General features: G+C 40.6%; 1 pseudogene; it reads left to right on the top strand.

Moving 5' to 3' along the window:
* Positions 1-4,271: 4,271 nt before the first annotated feature.
* On the top strand, positions 4,272-24,776 carry LOC109674172 (acyl-CoA desaturase 1-like; annotated as a pseudogene).
* The last annotated feature ends 1,301 nt before the right edge of the window (positions 24,777-26,077 follow it).

Below are 26,077 nucleotides of genomic sequence, written 5' to 3'. Positions count from 1 at the left end.
AAGTTACAGCTCCTGGTAACACAATATAGGTCTTTGGGACAAGAAAAACCTTATAAGATTTCTAAGTCTAGTGTTGATGCTTGTCCACAAGTGGAAAAAGCATCAAAAGGGGGGAATGAAGAGGAAGATAGCCTTGAAACAGGGTTGTAAAACATGGTAAACTGTCAATTAAAAGCTGTAACCTTGGACAGAGCTGTGAGGAATTGCCCATTAGAGCCATGCAAAACTTTGGGACCGAGATGAGATGAAAGGCACCATGCAGAGATAAGCACCCATTCCTGCCTTCCTTTGTCTCCACTTGTAAATAAACTTTCCAAAGCTGGACTCCCCTGCTTTCTTATCTAAGATAAGACCTAAGGTTCTTATCTAAACCTTAGGTCTCTAACCCCCTACTGGCCCTACTTTATGGGAGAGCACATTCCTTGTAACCTGATACCCTGCACTGCCTTTTAAATATCCTGTGAATCCTTTGTTCAGGGCTCAGACACAAGTACACGTCTGGGCCCACTAGCGTAAAAATTAAAATCTGAGTTCTCCACTCCTTTGAGACTCGCTTGGTTTCTCCTCTGACTATATTGCCACAACAGTACCAGCCCCCCAGACAGGAATTGCTTTGCCTTTCTGCTGGGCACTCCCTGTAGCCCTCGTTCAGTTCCAAGGTTGACCAGACTGCTCTGCAGCTACACTCAGAAATGTGCAGATGCCAAAATGCCACCCCAGAGCCAAGGATATGCTCAATATGGTGCACTACCTTTGGGGGTGTACTGTGACTTTGAAAGAAATGTGATACACAGCTCCTGGATGGTGAGTTATTTTACTCCTGTCCTCGGCTATTTGACAGGAGGCCAGGCTGACAGAATGACCATTGTGCAATATGGATTTCCATACTATTCTGTCTTAAGGAACAAGAAGGGCACAGGTCTCAGCTTGGGCATCTCCTCCCACCTGTAGACTTTCTGAACTTTTCTTGTTTCATCCCAAAGTAAAGTACAAGATTTGCAACTAGTTATGATAGCATCATTTTCTTGACTTGGCAATTTTTAGAAGGTTCTCTCTCAGTTTGGAGCTTCACAGGAGAGCCTCCAGGCAAGGCCTAAGAGATACTTCTGGCGTCATTGCAAGCAGCACACTTGTCAGGTCAAAACTATGAGGTGTTTAATCCTTCTGTGGGGGAATGATAACAAGCCTTTTCTGGGGGATGGAGAATGAATCTAAGTAACCAGCCTTGTAGCTGACAGACTACAGGTACAGATAGAACAGGCACCAAGAATGCCTGGGTTCTTCTTTCAATTTCCATTAAAATGGGATTGAATATGCTTTCAGAGCCAATACCATCAAGAAACAAATGCAGATAGTTCTGTGGTTCTCTTCTGAGAACTTCAGCTTTGCCCAGAGCCCTTTTTTTCCTTTTGGTGAGCTGAGGCTGGGGGCGGGGCATACTAACTCCATTGTGGTTTTTTTAGGTACAGGTGTAGTCAGATGCTGTCTGTAGGAAGAGCTTAATCACCACTTGGCCATAGGCCAAAAATTACCTGGACTCTAAATCCCGGCTCTGAAGACATGTGGGAACTAAGAATACTGATGGAGGAACAGTAGAGAAGTGGGTGAGGGGAGAGGAAGAGACTGTTTAGTAGTCTGTTTCTCTGGCTGCAGAAGAGCACAGGACAGCTTAAACATGGCGTTGCCTCCCACTGCAAGTAAGTTCTAACCACTGAGAAGCCATTGTTTCCAGCTGCCCCCTGGGACTAAGACATAATTAACATTTTCTCCCAAGGTCTCAGCCGCTCCCTCCTAGTACTGCTTAACTGAAGAAAAGATGGGTATACCCGGGACTCTTTTCTCCATTAGAGATGATGTGTGGCATTTCCTTAGCCTACAGGCCTTCAGCAGGGTGAGGCAGGAAGATAGCAAGGTGTTTCATTACCAGGAAGTGGATGGTAGAGCTTGAATCTGAACTGATCCTTGACAGACAATCTAGCTGCAAACCATGGCTGCACCTTTACTAGACCTGTGTCTTTGGATAAACACAGCCTCTCACTTCATATAGTTCCTCACCTATTCATGTAGTATTAATATCACTGCCTTGTTCAAGGTTTATAGTAGATATGACAATATCTACTATATATAATACAAATACAAATTTAATTATATTTAATTTAATATAATACAAATTATTTTTTGTAGCTAAAAGTCATGAAGGACTTTAATCGTTGAACAAACAAACCTTTAATAGCGGCTGCACCAACATCGAGGTCGTAAACCCTATTGTCGATATGAACTCTAGAATAGGATTGCGCTGTTATCTCTAGGGTAACTTGGTCCATTGCTCAAGTGATGGGTCAATTTATGATTTTTTTTCTGTATTTTGACTTGTTAGTCTAGATTTAAATCATTCGGAGGTTGTTTTGTGCTCCGAGGTCACCACAACCAAAATTATTAAACCAGAAATTATAAGGTTAGGCCAATTAGGGGTAGGTGTGTTTTGTATAATTGTGGTTGAAAAATTAAAGCTCCATAGGGTCTTCTCGTCTTATTGGTTTATTCCCGCCTCTTCACAGGAAGGTCAATTTCACTGATCAAAAGTAAGAGACAGATAAACCCTCGTCAAGCCATTCATACAAGTCCCTATTTAGGGAACAAATGATTATGCTACCTTTGCACGGTCAGGATACCGTGGCCGCTTAACGATTGTCACTGGGCAGGCGGTGCCTCTAATAGTTGTAATGCTAGAGTTGATGTTTTTGGTAAACAGGCGGGGTTTTTGTTTGCCGAGTTCCTTTTACTTTTTTTAATCTTTCCTTACAGCACTCCTGTGTCAGGTTAACATTATGTTTTATAGGTTGGGCCTGTGTTTGTTTTTTTCTATATATGTTAACTATCAGTGATTCATTCGGTCTGATATAAGTTTGTGCTCGGAGAATTTTTTCTTGTTACTAATATTAACATTAGCTCATCTATTGGGGAATAGATTAACCCAGTTTGTAGTATAGGAGGTCATGTTGGTTCTTGTAATTTAGGGGTGGATGTGGTTGAGCTTGAACGCTTTCTTAATTGGTGGCTGCTTTTAGGCCAATATGGCTGTGTAGGTGATTTTACTCTCTATATAAGGTTGTAACCGTATCTAAAGGGCTGTCCCTCTTTAGACTAACATTAAAATTTACATTTTGGAGTATTATTTCTTGTGGTAAATTTTAAGTGGAACTGAAATTTGGTTCTGAGTAACCAGCTATCATCAGGCTCGGTAGGCTTTTCACCTCTACCTAGAGATCTCACTATTTTGCCACATAGATGAGTGTGTTCATAGATAACTGTCTTTAGGTAGCTCGTCTGATTTCGGGGTGCTTAGCGAAGTTCTCTGTGTTAAGCTCTTTCTAGTTAAATCATTATGCAAAAGGTACAAGGTGCAATCTTTGCTTTTTAGTGCTTTGAATTAGTCTTTCATCTTTCCCTTGCGGTACTGGCTCTATAGCTCCTGGTGCGTATTTCTATCACCTATACTTTACGGATTAGTGAATGGTTTATTTTACAGGTTTGGTGTAGTTGTGGTTGTTGGTTTTTGGGCTAGAATCAGCTCAAAATGTTCATTGTGTGAAATCTTCTGGTATAAGCCAGATGCTTTATAGTTAAGCTACATTGTGATGTTCCAAGCACACTTTCCAGTATGCTTACCTTGTTACGACTTATCTCCTCTTAATTTTTGTGGCAGTAGTTTATGTAAGTTTTGTAATAAAAATGTTGAGGAGGGTGATGGGTGGTGTGTGCATGCTTCATTGCTCGGTTCAATTGAGCTTTCTAAATTCAATTTACTGCTAAATCCTCCTTATCCTCTTCAGTTTCATAAGAGCTTCCGTTGATTTTCTTAAGGTAAGAAAATGTAGCCCATTTCTTCCCATCTCATTGGCTACACCTTGACCTAACGTTTTTATGTTGTATGTTTTAGCTTACTTTAAGTGCCTTAAGTAGGGTTTGCTGAAGATGGTGGTATATAGGCTGATTTAGCAAGAGATGGTGAGGTGAATCGGGGTTTATCGATTATAGAACAGGCTCCTCTTGATGGCTATAAAGCACCGCCAAGTCCTTTGAGTTTTAAGCTGTTGCTAGTAGTTCTCTGGCGAATATGTTTGTTGGGTTTGCATATTTAGGTTTATGGCTAAGCATAGTGGGGTATCTAATCCCAGTTTGGGTCTTAGCTGTCGTGTTATCAGATTTGTTAAGATTACTTTCGTAAGTTATTTTTTCTCTAGCTGTAACTTTTTACGGCCTAGGTAAAGTTTATTCTTATTGAGGATTAGAAATTCTTAAACACGCTTTATGCCGGGGTTTATTAGTTTGGGTCTATCGTGTGACCGCGGTGGCTGGCACGAGATTTACCAACCCTTATAGTCAGCGTAACTTAGTCAAACTTTCGTTTATTGCTTAATTGTTATCACTGCTGTGTCCCGTGGGCGTGTGGTGAAGCAAAGCGTCTTTAGCTACAAATTTTGTGGCTTGAGCCACTGTGTAGATACATCAGTGTGCAGAGCTAACTGTTCCTCATATGTCCTCTCTGTCTTCAACAATACTGAAGTATTGGTGTACCAGTTGGCAGATAGTCACTCCTCTGTGTCCTATAAGTGTTCTCTGCCACTTGAGACTCCTTCAATTGAACAGTGCTAGACTTCTCTGGCTGCTATTTTCAGAACACCTTCACCTATGGATCCTAATCTCTGGGCAGAGGAAGGTAGTATGCTGTCCTAAACACCTTAGAGAATGTCAGACAAAGGTCAACAAAGATAGGCCCTGGAATAAGGCCTCTGCAGAGTGACAATAACAAATGGCCCAATGATGAGAGCCTATTCTGACTTTCCCGTCCTCAGTTCCTTGGACCCTATTCCTGGGAAAGACTAGGTTGTATCAGTATTTTTTTTCAAGAAATAAAAGTTATGAGGCCTCAGAGACCAAGGCATCTCAAAAACAGATAGGACCCAATGCAAGAAGACAGAAGCAAATTAACTCATGCACCCTTAGCCTGATATCAGCTAAAAGCATGTTTGCATCCACATCACCTGCGTGCTCTTCCAGCAGCTGCTGCAGCTTAAGCTCCTGAAGTCCTTCAGACAAGATGATGGGGACCCCACTGTTAGCCACCCCCAGAAAATCCATAAAAGCTTGCCTCTGCATTTGATCAGAGTACAGGCTGGTCCTCTCCCTGGTCAGTGTTAACTTCTGTCCACTTGTAGGCGAAAGCCCCATGCAAACCTTGCCTGTGTTCCTACACAGTTGATTCAGGCTCATTTCTATCCTTTCCATGTCCAAAGATCCCACCTTCAGTAACATTCCTAAGGGTCAGGGGACAGCTGACCCTCACCCCAGGCCTAAAAAAAGACAGAGACTATGGTCAGGAAAGTGACCTGGACATGCTTTCCCAAACGGAACTTGTCTCTTGGAGACTCCCCCACTGTTGTGTCCTGCAGTATATTTGTGCTATTTATTCAGTGGCCTGGGCATCACAGCAGGGGCTCATCGCATGTGGAGCCACCGGACTTACAAAGGATGGCTGCCCCTGCGGGTCTTCCTCGTCATCGCCAACACCATGGCATCCAGGTAAGAAGTTGGCACAACCCAGCTCTTGTTTCTCCACCTTATCAATGATATAGAGTAGACTGGAGATGATTGGCACCTAGAGCAGAACAGCCCTGGATCTTTCCAGTCTCTGTGGTCATCTCAAGTGGAGGCTCAGAACTAAGGCTTATTAAGCCTGGGGATTTCAGCCACTGGAAAGGGAAGCAGGAGGTAAATGGGAAAAGGTCTCCAGGTATGTGGTAATTTTTCATCACAAGGTCCCTGTGGTATCACACAGTATAGTTGTTGTGGTCCTTCACCATAGAGGGCCATGATGCAAAAGCCAGGTACTGACCTGGTTTCCTGAACAGATAGTGGACATTAAACTCATGCATTAATGTGGTTATTGTGGCTCCAACAAATGACATTAAAGTGATGTGGCACAGACTCAGAAACTCTGTTGTTTCAGATAATAAGAGCAAAAGTTTCTACAGAGTGAGTATGAGATGAGGACTATGATAAGCAGTTGACATAGATTAATTCATTAAGTCTTCATACCAAGAAGTAGATATTATCCCCATTATACATATGAGGAACTGAGTCAATGAGAGGTTGGAATAGGCCAATGATGTAGTCATATTATCTGGGATGGCCTATACTGTTAAAGTCAGCTATTCAGGTTTGAGGCACAAGTTTATAATAGTGACAGAATGAAGAATTGGAGAAGGGAACTCTCATAGCTATTGAGTTGTAGCAGTGAGCACCCAATAGTTGTAGTCTGGAGCTAATCATGGAGAAAGAGGAAAAGAGGACCCTTAAATTACTCCCCTCTGGATGGTAATATCAGATGTGCATAATCATCTCTAGCAACATATGCCCAAAGACATCTGATGCTGTGCTTGTAGGGCAAAGGGAAAGAAGAAAATTATTAATACATTTTGGATGGGATAGATAGAGTCCCAAACAAGTGTAAAGCTCCTTGCAAATGTGCTGATGGTCATGACTGCCTTGCTGACATTGGTATTGGGTTTGGTGGCCTGTCACTAGGGGAGGCATCAGGATAGAGCTCCTGAAGCTTTATCTACAGACAAGCACCCTAGGGCCAAGGCCGCCTACTTCATACTCCACTGTACAGGGATTTCAAACATCAGGAGGACCTTGTCCCACATTCCCTGATGAAGAGCACTGTGCTTTACTCCCTTCTCCCCACCATACAACCTTCAGGAAGCAGCAGTTATTCCTGTGCTCTGGGACTACAAGTTGCTTTTCCACATATGATCAAGGCCAAGTGCTCAGAAAAAGGCAGGTACCCATTCCTCCTTTAGAGACAGAGTTCTGGGGACTGTGAGGTTGGACTGAGACCCCTGGACCCTTGCAAATACCCATCTGGGCATTGGACTCCTCCCTAGATGGAATCTCTACTTGGGCCTGAGTTCCTCTTCTCTTTCCCTCCAGAACGATGTGTATGAATGGGCCAGAGACTGCCCACCATAAGTTCTCAGAAACACATGCTGATCCTCACAACTCCAGTCGTGGCTTTTTCTTTTGTCACGTGGGTTGGCTGCTGGTGCGCAAACACCCAGCTCTCAAGGAGAAGGGTGGTTTGCTGGACATGTCTGACCTCAAAGCTGAGAAACTGATGATGTTCCAGAGGAGGTGAGTGAAGGGAAAATGGAGCTGAGGATGAGACACTGAGAATGTAGGATTGGGGACCCTGCTTCTCTCAGAACTTATAAAATAATTCTTCAGGAAGTTATTGAATTCTCATGTTGAAAATCATAATTTCAAACACCATTTTTTAATGGTTTGGAGAGTGGCAGGCAATTCTATTGTTTTGTTCCTTTCTGTCTGAGCTATTTTAATGAAACCAATTAAATGCAACAAATGTTATCTGACCTGGCACTGTGATAGACACAAAAACCAAAGTGGCTGAGTTGTTCCCTTATGAGGAGTTTTAGCCTATTTAGGTGGAGGGATAGGGCAAATACCTAAATAAACATCATATAAGTCAGAATATGGTCTATGTCACAGAGGTAGAAAGAGGAGGGAGATGGCTTAGTGAGGATATCCATAGAAGGGCTGAAAACAAAGTATCATTGGAATTCACCCATGTATAGAGCCTCTTGCAAGTATGAGTGGGCAGGGACCATGCAAACAGAAAGCATGGAGTGAGCTAAAGCATGCAGCATATTCCTGAAACACAGTCCTTCTGCTTGAAGTACACGGTGTGATTGGAGGATGGACTGCAAAGATAGACTGATGTGGTTCCTGTGGAATCCTCGATGTAGACTCAGGGGTAATTCAGTAGACAACAGGGAACCACTAAGTGTTTCTCTAGCACCATCTGGCACAGTCAAAGGTATACTTCAGAGAAGCCACTCTCAGGACAGGTGAAAACAATCATGCAGTCAGAGATGAGAGGCAGGGACACAAGTTAGATGGTAGGAAATGCACCAGCTAAGAAGCAGTGGCAGGAATGGGAAGGAGTTGGATGCATGGAATGTCAGTGACTGAAGAGCTGACGATGTAACTGCTGAGGGGTGAAGGTGACAATCCCTTAGAATGTCAATGTCCTGGTGTACATGGAAATGAAGAGAGGGACAGGATATCCAGATAGACATGAAGATTGTCAAAGACACTGGGTGTGCCTCCTAAAGGAAGGGCAGAATCAAAGAACTAGGGTGTAGTAGCAGGAAATGGAGGCATGAAACTTAGCACACTCTGAGGCAAAGCCCAGATGGGCAAGAGAAAGGAGCTCAAAGGCAGAAGAACAAGAGCACAGGAAGCCAACCTCAAATGATGAGGTTCTGATTTAACCCTAACATTTGTGACCAACATGGCCTTATGCCAATGTGAAAAAGAACCATGTATTTAGAATCAGGAGATCGTGTTTTGATGCTTGCTCCACTTATTGCTAGCGGGTGAACCCAGGAAAGACATTTAATGTGTCCATATTGCCTCATTTGAAAGTTGATATAACAACAGTATGTGCCCATATGAATTTCCACTCCATTCCCTCCTGCTTCTTTTTGTCTTGTGAGAGTGGGCAGTCCAGGTGCCTGTGAATGTCCTCTTTCCACAGTCTCAGTGTGTCATCTCTCATGTAGGTACTACACACCTGCTACACAGTTGATATGCTTCATCCTGCCCACATTGGTGCCCTGGTATTTTGGGATGAAACTTTTCTACACAACTTGTATGTTGGTGCTTTCCTGAGATATGCCATAGTGCTCAATGCCACCTGGCTGGTGAACAGTGCTGCCTACTTCTATGGATATTGCCTTTATGACAAGAATATTGACCCCTGAGAGAACATGCTGGTTTCACAGGAGCTTTGAGTAAGTCAGCAGCATGCAGCATGACCACATCTAGGGATTTGCTGATTAAGGTATTTAACTAGGAGCTAAGAGAACAGGTAAGTCTGTTTTTAGGATCACTTTGTCTCAGTTTTTCTACCTTGAACCTTGGGCTACTATATTAGAACAAAATTTGAACTATATTAGAGAGCAGGTAATATGTAATAGGAATGAGTGAAAAAAAATAACACTGCATTTAATGCCAGTATCCCAAACCATCTACAAATGCTATGTACATTGAGCCCCTTTAAGTTTCCTTTCTCCAGTCACTGCTAGGCTGAGCTGCAGTCTTCCTTGGGCCAGAAGAAGCATAAATAAAATAGTGGGATCAATAGAGAGGACAGTAGCCTAGTGTTTTATAATTAACTATGCTGTACAAGATTTGGAAAAAATAACTATGCCTTGATCAATTAACTTCAAGTATTTTTTTTATCACCCTACTGTGGTTTCATTTATTGCACCCCTCCACACCTCTCAGGGACCTTTCACCATTGTGCATGTACTTACGTGGCCCATGTTTGAAATAAATCACCTACATTCCACAATTCTGAAATTTTCACCAAAGTACAATAATCTGGACTGAAATATGTCCTGTAATTAAATGAAACTATGATTAGCTTTCTCCATTCTAACTAACCTCTTTACACTACAGTTCAAAGTGTTTGCTACCCTCTTACTCTGTCCCTGTTGTCATTCTCTTCATCTTACCTGCTCTTTCCTCCCACCACCTTGCCATTTGCTCTCCTCCAGCTGTTTCTCGCCAGTCTAAACTTTTTTGCTTCTTGAATTACCTTCCCCACAGTCATATGCTCATCTTCTGTCTGATCACCATGACCTTCCCCTAAGCCTGCCTCACGATATCTTTTGCTGCACCAGTTGTCACATATAAGCCTTGTCTTCATTCTTCTCTCCCTTACCTATTTCTGTGTCTCATTCCATTTTCAATCTGACACCTATAGGTCTGGTGAATGCTCACTCAGAACCTCACTGTAAAAGCCTGAGTAGAAATTAGCAACCTCTATCAACACCCTTAGCCTTGCTTTTATCCCATCACCTTCTGAGTTCACACTGTGAACAACCCAGTGTGCAGATGAGAAGGCTCAGTTGTAGTCATATCCTTGGCAGAAAATTCTTCCTGTGCTTGTATTCATATAATTTAGGCTCTGTCTGGGGGAGGGGGGGCAGGGTAATTTTATCCTTAAAGGTGGAATGGATTCACTTATTTGTTGTTCTTTACACTAACCAGATAATGTTCAGTATTAAAACTGTGGGAAGAATTAGAAAGAAGAGTCCTGCCAAGAGTTAGCAAACAGCAGAGTTTCCAAACATTTACCTACTATCATATTGTCCTGAATCCAGGATAGGTTTAATTTTCTTTCACTCAAAGTGAAATGCCCATCCCAAGAGTTCTCAGAATCTCAGAGGTTAGAGGAAATCTCTAAGCCTTTTCAGAAGGGCTCCTCTCCACCCTCATGGTCAAAGCTAAGAGAATTAGAAGCCAGAGTGTTGCAGGAGGTTGCTAGCTGAGATACGGGACTCTGAGGCAATTAGCAGAAAACAATGTTTTATTGTGCCAGCACAGACCCAGCGGACTCATGTCCAAAGGCTGAGCCCCGAGAACACAGGGGTCTCACCTTATACACCCTTGCAAGCAGGTTACAGAATTAAAATGCAAGGTCTAATCCATATATGGTTATATTTAATTTTATTGGCTACTTTACCCTAGTGCTATGTGACTTTTCCCCTCCTCAGTGCTACGTGACCTTCCTCATGTTCAGATTTCTCAGGTTTTATCTCTCTGCTATGCCATCCCTACCTCCTTGCTACTTTCTCAGGACTCAGGCCTAGTCTGTTTTCTTCTGATCCTCCTCCCCACTACATTGTTCCCCCCTTTGATGCTCGGACCCACCTAGGGTCAAAGAGCATCATCTTGATCTAGGGGTTTGCATTTTCATAGCATCATTACATGTGTGGCTGTTTTTGTTTTTATAACAGCCTTTATGATAGTTTTGATAAACCACACCACCAGGGGAACCAGACAGGGTAATGCATGTTTTTAGAATAAGGCCCATTGCCCCTATCAGGGTTTTGAATCCACCTAAGGCAGAAAACCATCTTTTAAACAGGTCATTGGGATCCCATCCTCTCCAAGTCTGGATGGGGATATGGGCAAGCTTTTATATTTTGTCTGTGATCTCTTTTATAACCTTTTTTTAAATCATTAATTTGTAAGCAGCAGTTGTTTAGGTTAAATTTGTTACAAACTTTTTTCTTTTTTTTGTTAGAAGCAAGCAAATAGTCTAAAGCCGAGCAGTTTTGATAGCTGGCACTGCACATCTTAGTGCTTTGTTTTGCCAGCAAATTGAGGGCTCTTGCAGTTTCATTAGTTATAATTTCAACAACAGCCTGCAGCCTGATGATGCAGTTGAGCATATATTTAGGGGTGCGAGAGCCCCAGGACCATCTTTTGCCCAGGTGGCAGGACCATGGTAGTGGATGATTTACTCAGGAGGCCATTTGTCATCTTTTTTTCCAAGCCCAATGGTCTTCCATGTTGGCCCCCCCACAAACAGATCATGAAGTGACATCTAGTGTCTGGGCTACAGATTCAGCTAGTGAGAGGAACAAGTTTTTAGCTTTCACAGTGATGGAAAATTCCCTCTTTATCGCCTTATAAAAGAAGTGAAAAACTTGGTATGAGGAACTCTTATGGGTAATAGTTACTAATTTGAGGAGTATCAGACTCTCAGGGTGAAGACCCTTTTTATCTCTTTTTATACTAATTATTTTTCCCATGTTTAATCAGATGGCTTAAGTACAGTGAAATTTACAGGGTTACAGGTGCAACAGGTGCAGTTAGGGGCAGTTTTTCCCTTGTGAAAGAGGGCTGCATATTTAGCCCTCTGTTAAAGCAGATCAGTAGCACTAAATAGTAATTATGCATCCTAGAAGAGAGTTCTCTTAAAAGAGAGCAAATAAAAACCTTTCACCATGAGACCAATTAGTGGGGGCAGTTTCTGCCAAGCCCATGGTGAAGACTAGGGTGAGAACTACAGCAACAGATACAGACAAGGGGTGACAATGCATTACAGTGAAATAACTGGTGTGAAAAAACAGCCCATTTGTCCTGTTGGAGAATTGATTCCTCAAGCTTCTGCCATGCATAAACTAGTCAGCTTCCAGGATGACTAGAGCAGGGCTGTCGTCCCTTCATTCTTGGTCCACTGTTGTTTCCTAGGAAGTGGAGTCCTGCTGAGGGAGGGCACGTAGGTTCCAAAGGGTGATCCTACAGGGTGAAGCCAGATCAGGAATGCATTCCCACTAAGGAGAAGCTGGCTTGACTTGACTGTGGTGGATCCAAGGAGCAATCACAATTACTTTAACTGCAGTGAGAGTATTAGACAAGATAACAACAAAATGGCCCCTCCAATGGGGTTTTAATGGTTTTATTTTTTAATAGTTTTATTTTTATCCAATTTTTTTTAACTGATTAGAATTACCATGGCAACAATATATTATCAGTATATATGTCCAAGAAAACACATCATTTTTTTTTTCATTTTTCTTTTATTATTCATATGTGCATACAAGGCTTGGTTTATTTCTCCCCCCTGCCCCCACCCACTCCCTTACCACCCACTCCACCCCCTCCCGCTCCCCCCCTCAATACCCAGCAGAAACTATTTTGCCCTTATCTCTAATTTTGTTGTAGAGAGAGTATAAGCAATAATTGGAAGGAACAAGGGGTTTTGCTGGTTGAGATAAGGATAGCTATACAGGGCATTGACTCACATTGATTTCCTGTGCGTGGGTGTTACCTTCTAGGGTAATTCTTTTTAATCTAACCTTTTCTCTAGTTCCTGGTCTCCTTTTCCTATTGGCCTCAGTTGCTTTAAGGTATCTGCTTTAGTTTCTCTGCATTAAGGGCAACAAAAGCTAGCTAGTTTTTTAGGTGTCTTACCTATCCTCACCCCTCCCTTGTGTGCTCTCTCTTTTATCATGTGCTCATAGTCCAATCCCCTTGTTGTGTTTGCCCTTGATCTAATGTCCACATATGAGGGAGAACATACGATTTTTGGTCTTTTGAGCCAGGCTAACCTCACTCAGAATGATGTTCTCCAATTCCATCCATTTACCAGCGAATGATAACATTTCGTTCTTCTTCATGGCTGCATAAAATTCCATTGTGTATAGATACCACATTTTCTTAATCCATTCATCACTGCTGGGGCATCTTGGCTGTTTCCATAACTTGGCTATTGTGAATAGTGCCGCAATAAACATGGATGTGCAGGTGCCTCTGGAGTAACAGTCTTTTGGGTATATCCCCAAGAGTGGTATTGCTGGATCAAATGGTAGATCGATGTCCAGCTTTTTAAGTAGCCTCCAAATTTTTTTCCAGAGGGGTTGTACTAGTCTACATTCCCACCAACAGTGTAAGAGGGTTCCTTTTTCCCCGCATCCTCGCCAACACCTGTTGTTGGTGGTGTTGCTGATGATGGCTATTCTAACAGGGGTGAGGTGGAATCTTAGTGTGGTTTTAATTTGCATTTCCTTTATTGCTAGAGATGGTGAGCATTTTTTCATGTGTTTTCTGGCCATTTGAATTTCTTCTTTTGAGAAAGTTCTGTTTAGTTCACCTGCCCATTTCTTTATTGGTTCATTAGTTTTGGGAGAATTTAGTTTTTTAAGTTCCCTGTATATTCTGGTTATCAGTCCTTTGTCTGATGTATAGTTGGTAAATATTTTCTCCCACTCTGTGGGTGTTCTCTTCAGTTTAGAGACCATTTCTTTTGATGAACAGAAGCTTTTTAGTTTTATGAGGTCCCATTTATTTATGCTATCTCTTAGTTGCTGTGCTGCTGGGGTTTCATTGAGAAAGTTCTTACCTATACCTACTAACTCCAGAGTATTTCCTACTCTTTCTTGTATCAACTTAAGAGTTTGGGGTCTGATATTCAGATCCTTGATCCATTTTGAGTTAATCTTGGTATAGGGTGATATACATGGATCTAGTTTCAGTTTTTTGCAGACTGCTAACCAGTTTTCCCAGCAGTTTTTGTTGAAGAGGCTGCTATTTCTCCATCGTATATTTTTAGCTCCTTTGTCAAAGATAAGTTGCTTATAGTTGTGTGGCTTCATATCTGGATCCTCTATTCTGTTCCACTGGTCTTCATGTCTGTTTTTGTGCCAGTACCATGCTGTTTTTATTATTATTGCTTTGTAATATAGTTTGAAGTCAGGTATTGTGATACCTCCTGCATTGTTCTTTTGACTGAGTATTGCCTTGGCTATTCGTGGCCTCTTGTGTTTCCATATAAATTTAACAGTAGATTTTTCAATCTCTTTGATGAAAGTCGTTGGAATTTTGATGGGAATTGCATTAAACATGTAGATTACTTTTGGGAGTATAGACATTTTTACTATGTTGATTCTACCAATCCATGAGCATGGGAGATCTCTCCACTTTCTATAGTCTTCCTCAATCTCTTTCTTCAGAAGTGTATAGTTTTCCTTGTAGAGGTCTTTCACATCTTTTGTTAGGTTTACACCTAGGTATTTGATTTTTTTTGAGGCTATTGTAAATGGAATTGTTTTCATACATTCTTTTTCCGTTTGCTCATTGTTAGTGTATAGAAATGCTAATGATTTTTCTATGTTGATTTTATATCCTGCTACCTTGCTATAGCTACTGATGATGTCTAGAAGCTTCTGAGTAGAGTTTTTTGGGTCTTTAAGGTATAGGATCATGTCGTCTGCAAATAGGGATATTTTGACAGTTTCTTTACCTATTTGTATTCCTTTTATTCCTTCTTCTTGCCTAATTGCTCTGGCTAGGAATTCCAGTACTATGTTGAATAGGAGTGGAGATAGTGGGCATCCTTGTCTGGTTCCTGATTTTAGAGGGAATGGTTTTAATTTTTCTCCGTTAAGTATAATGCTGGCTGTAGGTTTGTCATATATAGCTTTTATAATGTTGAGGAACTTTCCTTCTATTGCTAGTTTTCTTAGAGCTTTTATCATGAAATGGTGTTGGATCTTATCAAAGGCTTTTTCTGCATCTATTGAGATGATCAAGTGGTTTTTGTCTTTGCTTCTGTTAATGTGGTTTATTACGTTTATTGATTTTCGTATGTTGAACCACCCCTGCATCCCTGGGATGAAGCCTACCTGGTCGTGGTGAATAATCTTTTTGATGTGTTGCTGAATTCGATTTGCCATTATTTTGTTGAGGATTTTTGCATCAATGTTCATTAAGGAGATTGGCCTATAGTTCTCCTTTTTGGAGGTGTCTTTGCCTGGTTTTGGGATAAGTGTAATAGTGGCTTCATAAAATGTGTTTGGCAGTTTTCCTTCCCTTTCTATTTCATGGAACAGTTTAAGGAGGGTTGGTATCAGTTCTTCTTTAAAGGTCTGATAGAATTCAGCAGAGAATCCATCAGGTCCTGGACTTTTCTTTTTTGGGAGACTCTTGATTGCTGCTTCAATTTCATTTTGTGTTATAGGTCTATTCAGGTGATTAATTTCCTCTTGGTTCAGTTTTGGATGATCATATGTATCTAGAAATCTGTCCATTTCTTTTAGATTTTCAAATTTATTTGAATATAGGTTCTCAAAGTAGTCTCTGATGATTTCCTGGACTTCCATGGTGTTTGTTGTTATCTCCCCTTTTGCATTCCTGATTCTACTAATTTGGGTTTTTTCTCTCCTCATTTTAGTCAGGTTTGCCAGGGGTCTATCGATCTTGTTTATTTTTTCAAAGAACCAACTTTTTGTTTCATTAATTCTTTGTATGGTTTTTTTGGTTTCTATTTCGTTGATTTCAGCTCTTATTTTTATTATTTCTCTCCTTCTATTTGTTTTGGGATTTGCTTGTTCTTGTTTTTCTAGGAGTTTGAGATGTATCATTAGGTCATTGATTTGGGATCTTTCAATCTTTTTAATATATGCACTCATGGCTATAAACTTTCCTCTCAAGACTGCCTTAGCTGTGTCCCATAGGTTCTGGTAGGTTGTGTTTTCATTTTCATTGACTTCTAGGAACTTTTTAATTTCCTCTTTTATTGCATCGATGATCCATTCTTCATTAAGTAATGAGTTATTTAGTTTCCAGCTGTTTGCATGTTTTTTGTCTTTACTTTTGTTGTTGAGTTCTACTTTTACTGCATTGTGGTCAGATAGTATGCATGGTATTATTTCTATTTTCTTATATTTGCTGAGGCTTGCTTTGTGCCCTAGGATATGATCTATTTTGGAGAAGGTTCCATGGGCTGCTGAGAAGAATGTATATTGTGTAGAGGTTGGATGAAATGTTCTGTAGACATCTACTAGGTCCACTTGATCTATTGCATATTTTAGATCTTGGATTTCTTTATTGAGTTTTTGTTTGGATGACCTATCTATTGATGATAATGGAGTGTTAAAGTCTCCCACAACCACTGTGTTGGCGTTTATATATGCTTTTAGGTCTTTCAGGGTATGTTTGATGAAATTGGGTGCGTTGACATTGGGTGCATACAGATTGATGATTATTATTTCCTTTTGGTCTATTTCCCCTTTTATTAGTATGGAATGTCCTTCTTTATCTCGTTTGATCAATGTAGGTTTGAAGTCTACTTTGTCAGAGATAAGTATTGCTACTCCTGCTTGTTTTCGGGGGCCATTGGCTTGGTAAATCTTCTTCCAGCCTTTCATCCTAAGCATATGCTTATTTCTGTCGGTGAGATGAGTCTCCTGTAAGCAACAAATTGTTGGATCTTCTTTTTTAATCCATTTTGTCAAACGGTGTCTTTTGATGGGTGAATTAAGTCCATTAACATTAAGTGTTAGTACTGATAGGTATGTGGTGATTCCTGCCATTTAGTTGTCTTAGTTGTTTGAAGGTTTGATTGTGTGTACCTAACTTGATGTTACTCTCTACTGTCTTGCTTTTTCTTATCCTGTGGTTTGGTGCTGCCTGCCTTTTCATGGTTAAGTTGGGTGTCACTTTCTGTGTGCAGGATCCCTTGCAGAATCTTTTGTAATGGTGGCTTTGTGGTCACATATTGTTTTAGTTTCTGCTTATCATGGAAGACTTTTATTGCTCCATCTATTTTGAATGATAGCTTTGCTGGGTAGAGTATCCTGGGGTTGAAGTTATTTTCATTCAGTGCCCGGAAGATCTCACCCCACGCTCTTCTTGCTTTTAATGTTTCTGTTGAGAAGTCTGCTGTGATTTTGATGGGTTTACCTTTGTATGTTACTTGTTTTTTCTCTCTTGCAGCCTTCAATATTCTTTCCTTAGTTTCTGAACTTGTTGTTTTAATGATGATATGTCGTGGAGTAGTTCTATTTTGATCTGGTCTGTTTGGTGTCCTGGAGGCCTCTTGCATTTGTATGGGAATATCTTTCTCTAGATTTGGGAAATTTTCCGTTATTATTTTGTTGAATATATTACGCATTCCCTTCACTTGCACCTCTTCTCCTTCTTCGATGCCCATGATTCTCAAGTTTGGTCTTTTGATGGAGTCGGTGAGTTCTTGCATTTTCTTTTCACAGGTCTTGAGTTGTTTAATTAGTAGTTCTTCAGTTTTTCCTTTAATTACCATTTCATCTTCAAGTTCTGAGATTCTGTCTTCTGTTTGTTCTATTCTGCTGGATTGGCCTTCCATTTTGTTTTGCAGTTCTGTTTCGTTCTTTTTTCTGAGGTTTTCCATATCCTGGCTGTTTTCTTCTTTATTGTTGTCTATTTTTGTCCTGAGTTCATTTATCCATTTATTCATTGTGTTCTCTCTTTCATTTTGGTGTTTATACAGTGCTTCTATGGTTTCCTTTATTTCTTCTTTTGCTTTTTCAAATTCTCTATTTTTATTGTCTTGGAATTTCTTGAGTGTCTCCTGTACATTTTGGTTGACCCTATCCAGTATCATCTCTATAAAATTCTCATTGAGTACTTGTAGTATGTCTTCTTTTAAATTATTCTTGTGGGCTTCATTGGGTCCTTTGGCATAGTTTATCTTCATTTTGTTGGAGTCTGGCTCTGAGTTTCTGTTCTCTTCATTCCCCTCTGGTTCCTGTACTAATTTTTTGCTGTGGGGAAACTGGTTTCCTTGTTTTTTCTGTCTTCCTGTCATTGTCCTTGGTGTTGTTACTGTCCCTGTACTGTGTGTAATTAAGTATTTTCTAGCTTGTAATAATAACAATGGTAATATTGAGAATGGAAGAGTGAGCTGTGATGGAAAGCAAGAAGTTAAAGAAAAGGGGAAAACAAATATACAGACAAGAGGGAGAAAGCAGAACAAGGTATCAGACAAGAGAGTTTCAAAGGTATAAACACGGAGTATTAGTGTACTAATCGACAGTAAGCTGAACAGACAATAGAGTGACAGAGAGAGGATTGAAAATCAAAGATAAAAAAAATAAAAAATAAGTATATGAAAGTAATATCTATTTATAAAAATGAATTAAAATAAAATGGAAAATAGAAAATTAAAAAAAACAAAAAAAAACCAAAAAACCAAAAAACTTCCAAGTTTATATGCAATGCAATTTCAGTCTTAATAATTTGGATGTCCGTCTCAATCTCCAGTCCTGGAGTTGGTGCCTCAGATGTTGTTCTGTAGTTGTCTCATCAAAGGGGATGCATAAAGTAGAACAAAACTGCACTCACACACACACAGAAGAAAAAAAAAAAGCCCCACCAAGTGTCCCCAGTTCAAATGCAATACAGTTTCAGTAAGTTTTTCAGCTTGCAGGTGTAATTCGGTTGTTCTCTCATCAAAGGTAGGGAGAAAAAGAAAAAAAAAGCGTCTGGAGGCAGTTCTGAGAGTGGTATCTGCAACTGTGGCTTGCCTGCCTGCTGCTCTCAGCCTGTAGCTGGCGGCGTTATTTATGCAGATCTCTGGGGTGAGCTAGCACTCACCTGGTCCCACAGGCTTTGTTTGCTCAGAGTTCTCCTGTGCGGGGGAGGGGGGCCTCTGCTACAGGCTTTTCCCTTTCCAAGCACTGGGAAAGGCGACACTGCCCCGCATTGTCAGGCCTGAGTGTTTATTTACAGTTCACGTGGGAAGTGGGTCTTCCCTCCTCTCACAAGCGTCCCCGCTCCTGGTTGCTGGCGCGCCCCGCTCCCACCAGAGCCTCTCCGGCCCGCCCGTCTCGTTTATTTACAGTCCCGGGAAGGATTCCCTTCCCCCAATCTTCAGCGCTCAGGGCGCCCCACCCTCTTTCCAGCGTGTCTTAACTGTTCTTATTGCTTAGTACTCAGTTTCTCTTTTTTTCCCGGGTGGAGGTCAGTCTGTCCAGGGGGCTATGCTGCTCTGGCCCAGGCTTGTCTGTGGGGCTACCGCGGTACTGCGAAGCTCACCTGGTCCGCGTCTTCCCAAGCCGTATGGGCGCCGGCCACTGGCGGCCCGGGGGCCTCCTTGGTTCTCCGTTTAACGTGAAGTGGAGATTCTCTGCGCCGGCTGGAGATGTGGAGGAGTCAAAGTTATGCCTTTTCTCGGTGATTATGCCTGCAAAGTGTGTCTCCAGCGTCTCTCCAAGACTTCACTATAGGAGGGTCGCTTTCTGCTTCCTACCTCTAGCCGCCATCTTGGAATTCTCAAAACACATCATTTTAAAAAAAAGTTAAAACTGCCATCTTTTAGTATCAAAGGATGTGTTTAGAGCAAGTAAAAATAGTTATTTTACCTCTAAGTAGAAGACCCTATCTAAAAATATGAATTTGTGTCTGGAAGGGCTATAATACCATATAGCCACATATGCATAAGAATCATTTCTTTAATCCCCTCAGTCTTGGTTATTTTTAAGAGGTCTGGCACCAATGACTCCATTTGAACTTTGATGACATTCCTCCCTTGTCTCCAAACTGCTTGTCTCTGAGCAGTCTCTTCTGAAGATCTGTCTTCCATCCAAGTACTAACCAGGCCCAGCCCTGCTTAGCTTTCAAGATCAGATGAGATTTGGTGCATTCAGGGTGATATGGCCTTAGACTGAAGATCTTTCTTCATTGGTTGCTCTTTCCTGGATTTTGTTTGTTTGGTTGGTTTTGGTCCCATATTGTGGGGGGAATTAATGAGCAGATCAAGTAGAGTCAATGCCAACTACACCCTTTTGGCCAAATTTAAGCAACAAAAAGGCTTAGAAGGAGTGGCTCTTAGGCAGTGGGCTTCTAGACAAGGACAATACAAAACAAAATCTAAAAAGCTAACCTGGTTGACACATAAGTAGTTATTAGAGTCATTTTTTCATGGATTTGATTGTAAATGCCCCAGAAGGATCAGAACTGTAATGACAAAAACTTAAGAGTCATGGTTAAAATTTTGATGGACAATTTAGCAATTAACAGAACAGTATATCGGTACCACTAAACTTTTGTTACCGTGTTTATCTAAATTTTGTACTTTGGAAGGCTTGATATACGTGTAAAACATAAATATATTTAATATACAGGAACCAGCAATAGCATCACAGCTCTATAGAGGTTATATATACATATTAGTTTGGTTGTTGCTCTTGTAGTAAAACCTTAGATTTTTATCAGTTGTAGGGGGTAAGAACAGTTTTAGAAAACCCAAATAGCCCAGTCACAGACACATATATAGTTATATGTATACATATATATAACTAAATATGTATAGTTATATATAGTTAGGGTACCAACTATATTAGAATCACACAAGACAACAGTTGTTTAACCATGAGGTCATCTAGAAAGTTTTATATAAACTGTTAGAAAATAAGAGGCATGGAAGAGGCAGAGAGATGGCTCAAACACCAGTATAGAGTTTATTGTTTAGGCAGGATCCCTGTGGAGGGGGACCCCAGCAAAAGAGCTAGAGCCCACTACCATATACAGGCTTGGGCTAGATATAGGGGACTAGTGAAAAAGTACCAGGAAGGTCACCAAGGGATATTGTTGCTGGGCAACCAAGAAAGATAAGTTGTAGTTAGGTCACTGTCTGCCCAACTGTCCTTGGCATCTATCCAGGGAGATAAAGGTAAGCCATCTGCAAGGGGGAGGGGTCTAGTCCTAACATGGCTGTCCTCATTGTTAATCCCAACATAAACCAACTCTTAAATGAACATGACTCAGTTACCTTAGTAGTTAAAACTCCAACAAAAATCACCAGAGAACACAAGTAAATGTTTATGGGGACTAAGTGTGGAGTTAGGAAACATAGTGGCCAATAATCATGACTCAAATGTTGATAAGGGATCACATCCCAGATTGTTGACATTAACACATGGCTCATGACACACAGCAGAATCCCACCAACCTGTGGTCAATGGAGCCCCCACTAAAATAACAGGCCCAATCTGGTCATCCCAGGCCAAAAATTCCTTCCACCTGTCATGTGGAAGGAGTAGGACTAACATCTCCACTCTGTTGAGTGTAATAAAAACTGGAGGTCTTGACTTCCAGTGTAGTGCTCCTTTTTGAGTTATTTATTTATTTATTTATTTATCTATCATTTTTTTATCCTATCTGGAGGGTGTACTTTGGCTTTACATAAGTAAATCTGTCTCAACCCTTATGTCAGTGCAGCAGTACTCCCTGTGCTCAGCTGCCTTTTGTTTTTCTGTGTTTTAATAAACTTGTTGTCTTGACAAATTTGTGGATTAACCTGTAGCACCAAAAATTCCTGACAGTTATCTTGATAAAATAAAAACCAGTTTAAGACAATTGTTTTGTTAATGTTATCAAGAACAATATAATATTTTAAAGATAGCCTTGCTGTTATGAGCTTAGAGAATTTTTAGTTTAACATCAGTACATTAAATTTTGACCTTACAAAACCTTTAATGTAATTCTTAGATTTTAGTTAACTTAATCACTTACATAGCATCTATATTTTTGTGACAACTTAGTATGTACCCTCTGGGGGAGCTTGTCTTTATCCTTTGTTTATCCAAGAGTATTTTTTTTACCTTTTATTTTTTAAAAACTATATCCTTAATATATTTCATATATTTTTGTTATTTGTTGAAAATAACTCATAAAATCTTTTAACTTAGAGCCTTACATTTGCATGAAAAAACAAGAAAGAAAGCAACCCTGAAATTATTTTTGTATAAAAGCAATTTATAGAAAGCCCTTTTATTAATAGACCCATGTATTATAAGAGAGAATTAAATTCCAGATTGTGTTTAGGACAGAATGAAACATGTGAAGGTCATTTCTTTAACTACCTAAATTCCAAGATTCCTGCTGCAGGCTGTGGCCTCTTTTTCTTCTTCTTCTTCTTCTTTTTTTTTTCTCTCCTCTGGTCTGAGCTGGAGTGTTAACCCCTGAATGCCTGCATCTAAGTGAGACCTGACTGAAATAGGTTTAATGACCTGTTTTCTTAAAAGTAGCAATAGAACAGAGTAATAATTTTTACATTGACTCTATAATAAAAACTGTTCTCAAGATGTTTACATATTTATGTGTAAAAAGCCTAAGCAGTTTTATAACAGAGCTCTTGAAAATAAATACCTGTTTTTTTGTTAACTTGAGTATCATATTAACCTTATAGCAGCAGTTTAAGAACCATTTTGAAGATATTTACATATATACACACACTGTGAATGCACCACTGGATGGATGCATAATCTGACCAGCCATTAGCAAGGGACACATAAGCATCTCATGACTGTCTCAATATCAGACAAAGCTTACTGTACCAACCTTTTGGAACAGTTTTTTTTTTTACCAGCAACAGTCAAATTTTTTTTTCACACTTTTAGGTAAGTTTTCCCTGTTTATGCTCCCTAGAAGTAAAGGTGCCAGCAAATTCAGTATTTCTGGCATTATTTTAATAATCCTAAACTGTTTTCTCTTTACTTTTTATTTTTAAGACATAAAAACTCAACTGAAGGAGTGTATTAAACCTTTCATCATTTTCTGTCTCCAAACATTTTATGACATTTCACTTTTTCTTTCTCTTCCCTCTCTCACTCTCCCTTCTCTGTCTTTCCTTTCTCTCTCTTTCTCTCTCTCCTCACTTCATCCATGAAGACCTCATCCCAATTTTGTTTCCATCCCTCCACTTCCCTCTCTCTACATTCACAACCCTTCTGAAACATTCCTTTTCTTTCAAGTCTGACCAGATCTTATGTTTCAGTGCAAGTCCATCCTTCATGTGTTAATTTTTGTAAGAGCTCAGTTAGTGCTGAGCCTCAGTCCTCCTTCAGGATGCTCACTTTGGGTAAAAACATGCAAACTGGGGCACCATAGCTACCCATCAAGACTGAAAGATTCTAATTTCTCCTCAGTCCACCCAATAAATTGCTACATGAATTTAAGTAAACAACAAAATTTGGTTTTTGAAGATCAGTTTAGCCTCTTGGCTTTGCCTATTCTCCTGGGTGTTAGGGGTTTTTTACAATTACTCTGTAAACTTCATTAATTACAGTTTTATCTAGTGACCCTTCTGGGGACCATCCTACACCAAAAGCAGGCCAATCTACTTTACAAAGGACATTTACCTTGTTAGGAGTTAACTTAACTCCATAATTGTCATTAAATCCCTTTTTAAAGTTATTAATCATACACTCCAAGGGAGTGTTTTACTCTGATTTCCACCCATCTCCTCCAGTTACCAGAATGTCAGACAGACACAGAGGGGGAGGGGTTATGGAAAAGCAGCCGCTTGGTCCCTGCCACTCCCCTCACAGGGACTTAGATGACTCTTTCACCCTAGTGAGTCTGTATAAACCCCAGACCCTATGTGGGGTCTGAGCATCAAAGGCGGGGAATAGTGTAGCAGGGAAGAGGATCAGAAGAAAACAGACTAGGCCTGAGTCCTGAGAAGGTAGCAGGGAGGAAGGGATGGCATAGTAGAGAGATAAAACCTGAGAAATCTGAACATGAGGAAGGTCACATAGCACTGAGGAAGGGAAAAGTCACATAGCACTGAGGAAGGGAAAAGTCACATAGCACTAGGATAAAGTAGCCAATAAAATTAAATATAACCATATATGGATTAGACCTTGCATTTTGCTTCTGTAACCTGCTTGCAAGGATATATAAGGGGAGACCCCTCTGTTCTCAGGGCTCAGCCTTTGGACATGAGTCTGCTGAGTCTGTGCTGGCACAATAAAACATTGTTTTCTGCTAATTGCCTCAGAGTCCCGTATCTCAGCTAGCAACCTCCCGCAACAAGAGCAATCCACTGTGAACAAGAAGTGGCTGAAGGAACTCTTGCCCTTGGCTGGCTCTTCTTCCCTCTGATTTTTGGCTGCTGTTCCCCATTCTTTTGGAACCACAAATCTTTACAGATAGCACCAGTGCAATGGTGGAACACATATTACTTGTTAACCCACATAAAAAGCACAGCTACTGGTGTTCCTCTGGACCCTCTGCTCTACAAGGTAATTAGTATACACAGTCACAGACCTTATGGGAGCTTATGCCAGCCTTTATTGAGCTCTGACATTTTCTAATATAAAGGATTCCCCCAGCAGAATCAGCTTCTCACATTCTGTTATCCTGAAAGAGACTTTTCTTCCCAAAAGGCTCCTGGATACCATGGGTGAGCAGAATCTCTGGGCTCATTGCTTAAGATGCCTCTGAGGCCATCTATTCACTTCACAGTAGAAGACACTGGGTTCATCCAATCATTTCTGAGGTTCAGGGTACCTGCTAGGTAATGTGTGCAGCGATGAGGAAGCAGCAATCCACCAAGCAAACTAAATGCTCTCCCTGCTTTTGTTCCAGGGGAGGGATTCCACAACTACTCCACAACTCCTACTTCTATTTCCCCTATGACTTCTCCACTAGTGAGTACCCTGGAGCCTTAACTTCACCACATTCTTCATCAATTTCATGGTCTGGCTTATGACCGGAAGAAAGTATCTAAGGCTGACATCTTGGCCAGGATTAAAAGAACTGGAGATGGAAGCTACAAGAGTGACTGAGTTTGGGTTGTCCAAGTTCCTGTTCCAAAAGTCAAAGGCTTAATGTTCTACTGACTACTGGGTTATGCTACCAAGATAGTAAAGATGATGACCTTAACCCATTCCAACAGAGCACTTCATAAAATGCTCAAGTACTGAAAGACAACAACTTTCCTTTATGATGCTAAGCTAATGTTCTTATCTTTTCTTTCTTCAGTTCTCATTGTTTTTTTAATTTCTCTGTTCTTGTCACCTTTCCCTGTATCTTCCTCCTTGTATCTCATTAAATCAGCTGGTCATTCATATGTCTGTATTCACCTTTGAAAACATAGCAACTTTCTAGATCCCAAAGGTTGAGGTTTTTGCCCCAGGTAACTTTCTTTGAGCTCTCCTGAGCTTTAGATATAGTTGGCTCAAGTTACAGATGCAATAAAAGCATCTTTAAACTCCCTGTTATTTTCATGAGCCCATGCTTTGCTAGATGGAAGAGGAAAACAATTTTATTTGGTACAGAGTTGCAAAGCAGGTAAATGATGAGGGGAGAAATCAACATGCAGGGTATGATTCCTAAATAATTCCTAAATAAGGATTGTGGTGAGATGGAAATAAATCACAAGGAAGCTCTTTCTGACATCAGAACCAGAGGCCTGCCAAGCGAAGACATGGAGCCCTTCCACACACGAGACTTCCTTTCTTCCAACTGAGCAGATGATGGCCATGGAGCTTGGTGATGTTAGAACACAATGGCAGGTGTCAACATGTCAATATACTTTGGGTAGAGATATAAAAATATAATTTCGTTAGGAGAAGTGTCTCTATTAGTGAAGACCCCATTTCAAAAAATAAACTGGGCATGGTGGCTCAGTCCTATAATCCTAGCAACAGGGGAAAAGTAGACTGGAAGATTATAGTGCAGATTATAGACCAGGACAAAAGTCAGATCCCACCTCAAAAATAATTAAAGCAAAACAAGCCTGAGGGTATGGCTCAGGTGTTAGAACACTTACCTAATACACATGAGGACCTGAGTTCACACCCAAATACTGCCAAAAAAAAAAAAAAGTAGGTTTTTAGAATACAGAGTTGGATTAACCAGAATATATGAATAAATATAGACATATATACTTTGCTTGGATCTTAAAAATGTTACAGAGTACTTAGCTTTGAACCCTGTTTCCTGAAGGAATGTGCAGTAGAGAAGGAACTAGAATATTACTTATTGACCCCACTACCAGGTAGGATATAGAGAAAGATAAGCAGGGTCTTAAAACCTGAGTTGCTAATTCATCCCTCCTCCTTGCTAATTCATCTCCCTCCAGGAG

This window comes from Castor canadensis, chromosome 7 (genome assembly GCF_047511655.1).
Source record: "Castor canadensis chromosome 7, mCasCan1.hap1v2, whole genome shotgun sequence".
Taxonomy (NCBI): Eukaryota; Metazoa; Chordata; class Mammalia; order Rodentia; family Castoridae; genus Castor; species Castor canadensis.
The sequence above is the reverse complement of the archived record's forward strand: the minus strand, read 5'-3'. Positions and strand labels throughout refer to the sequence as shown.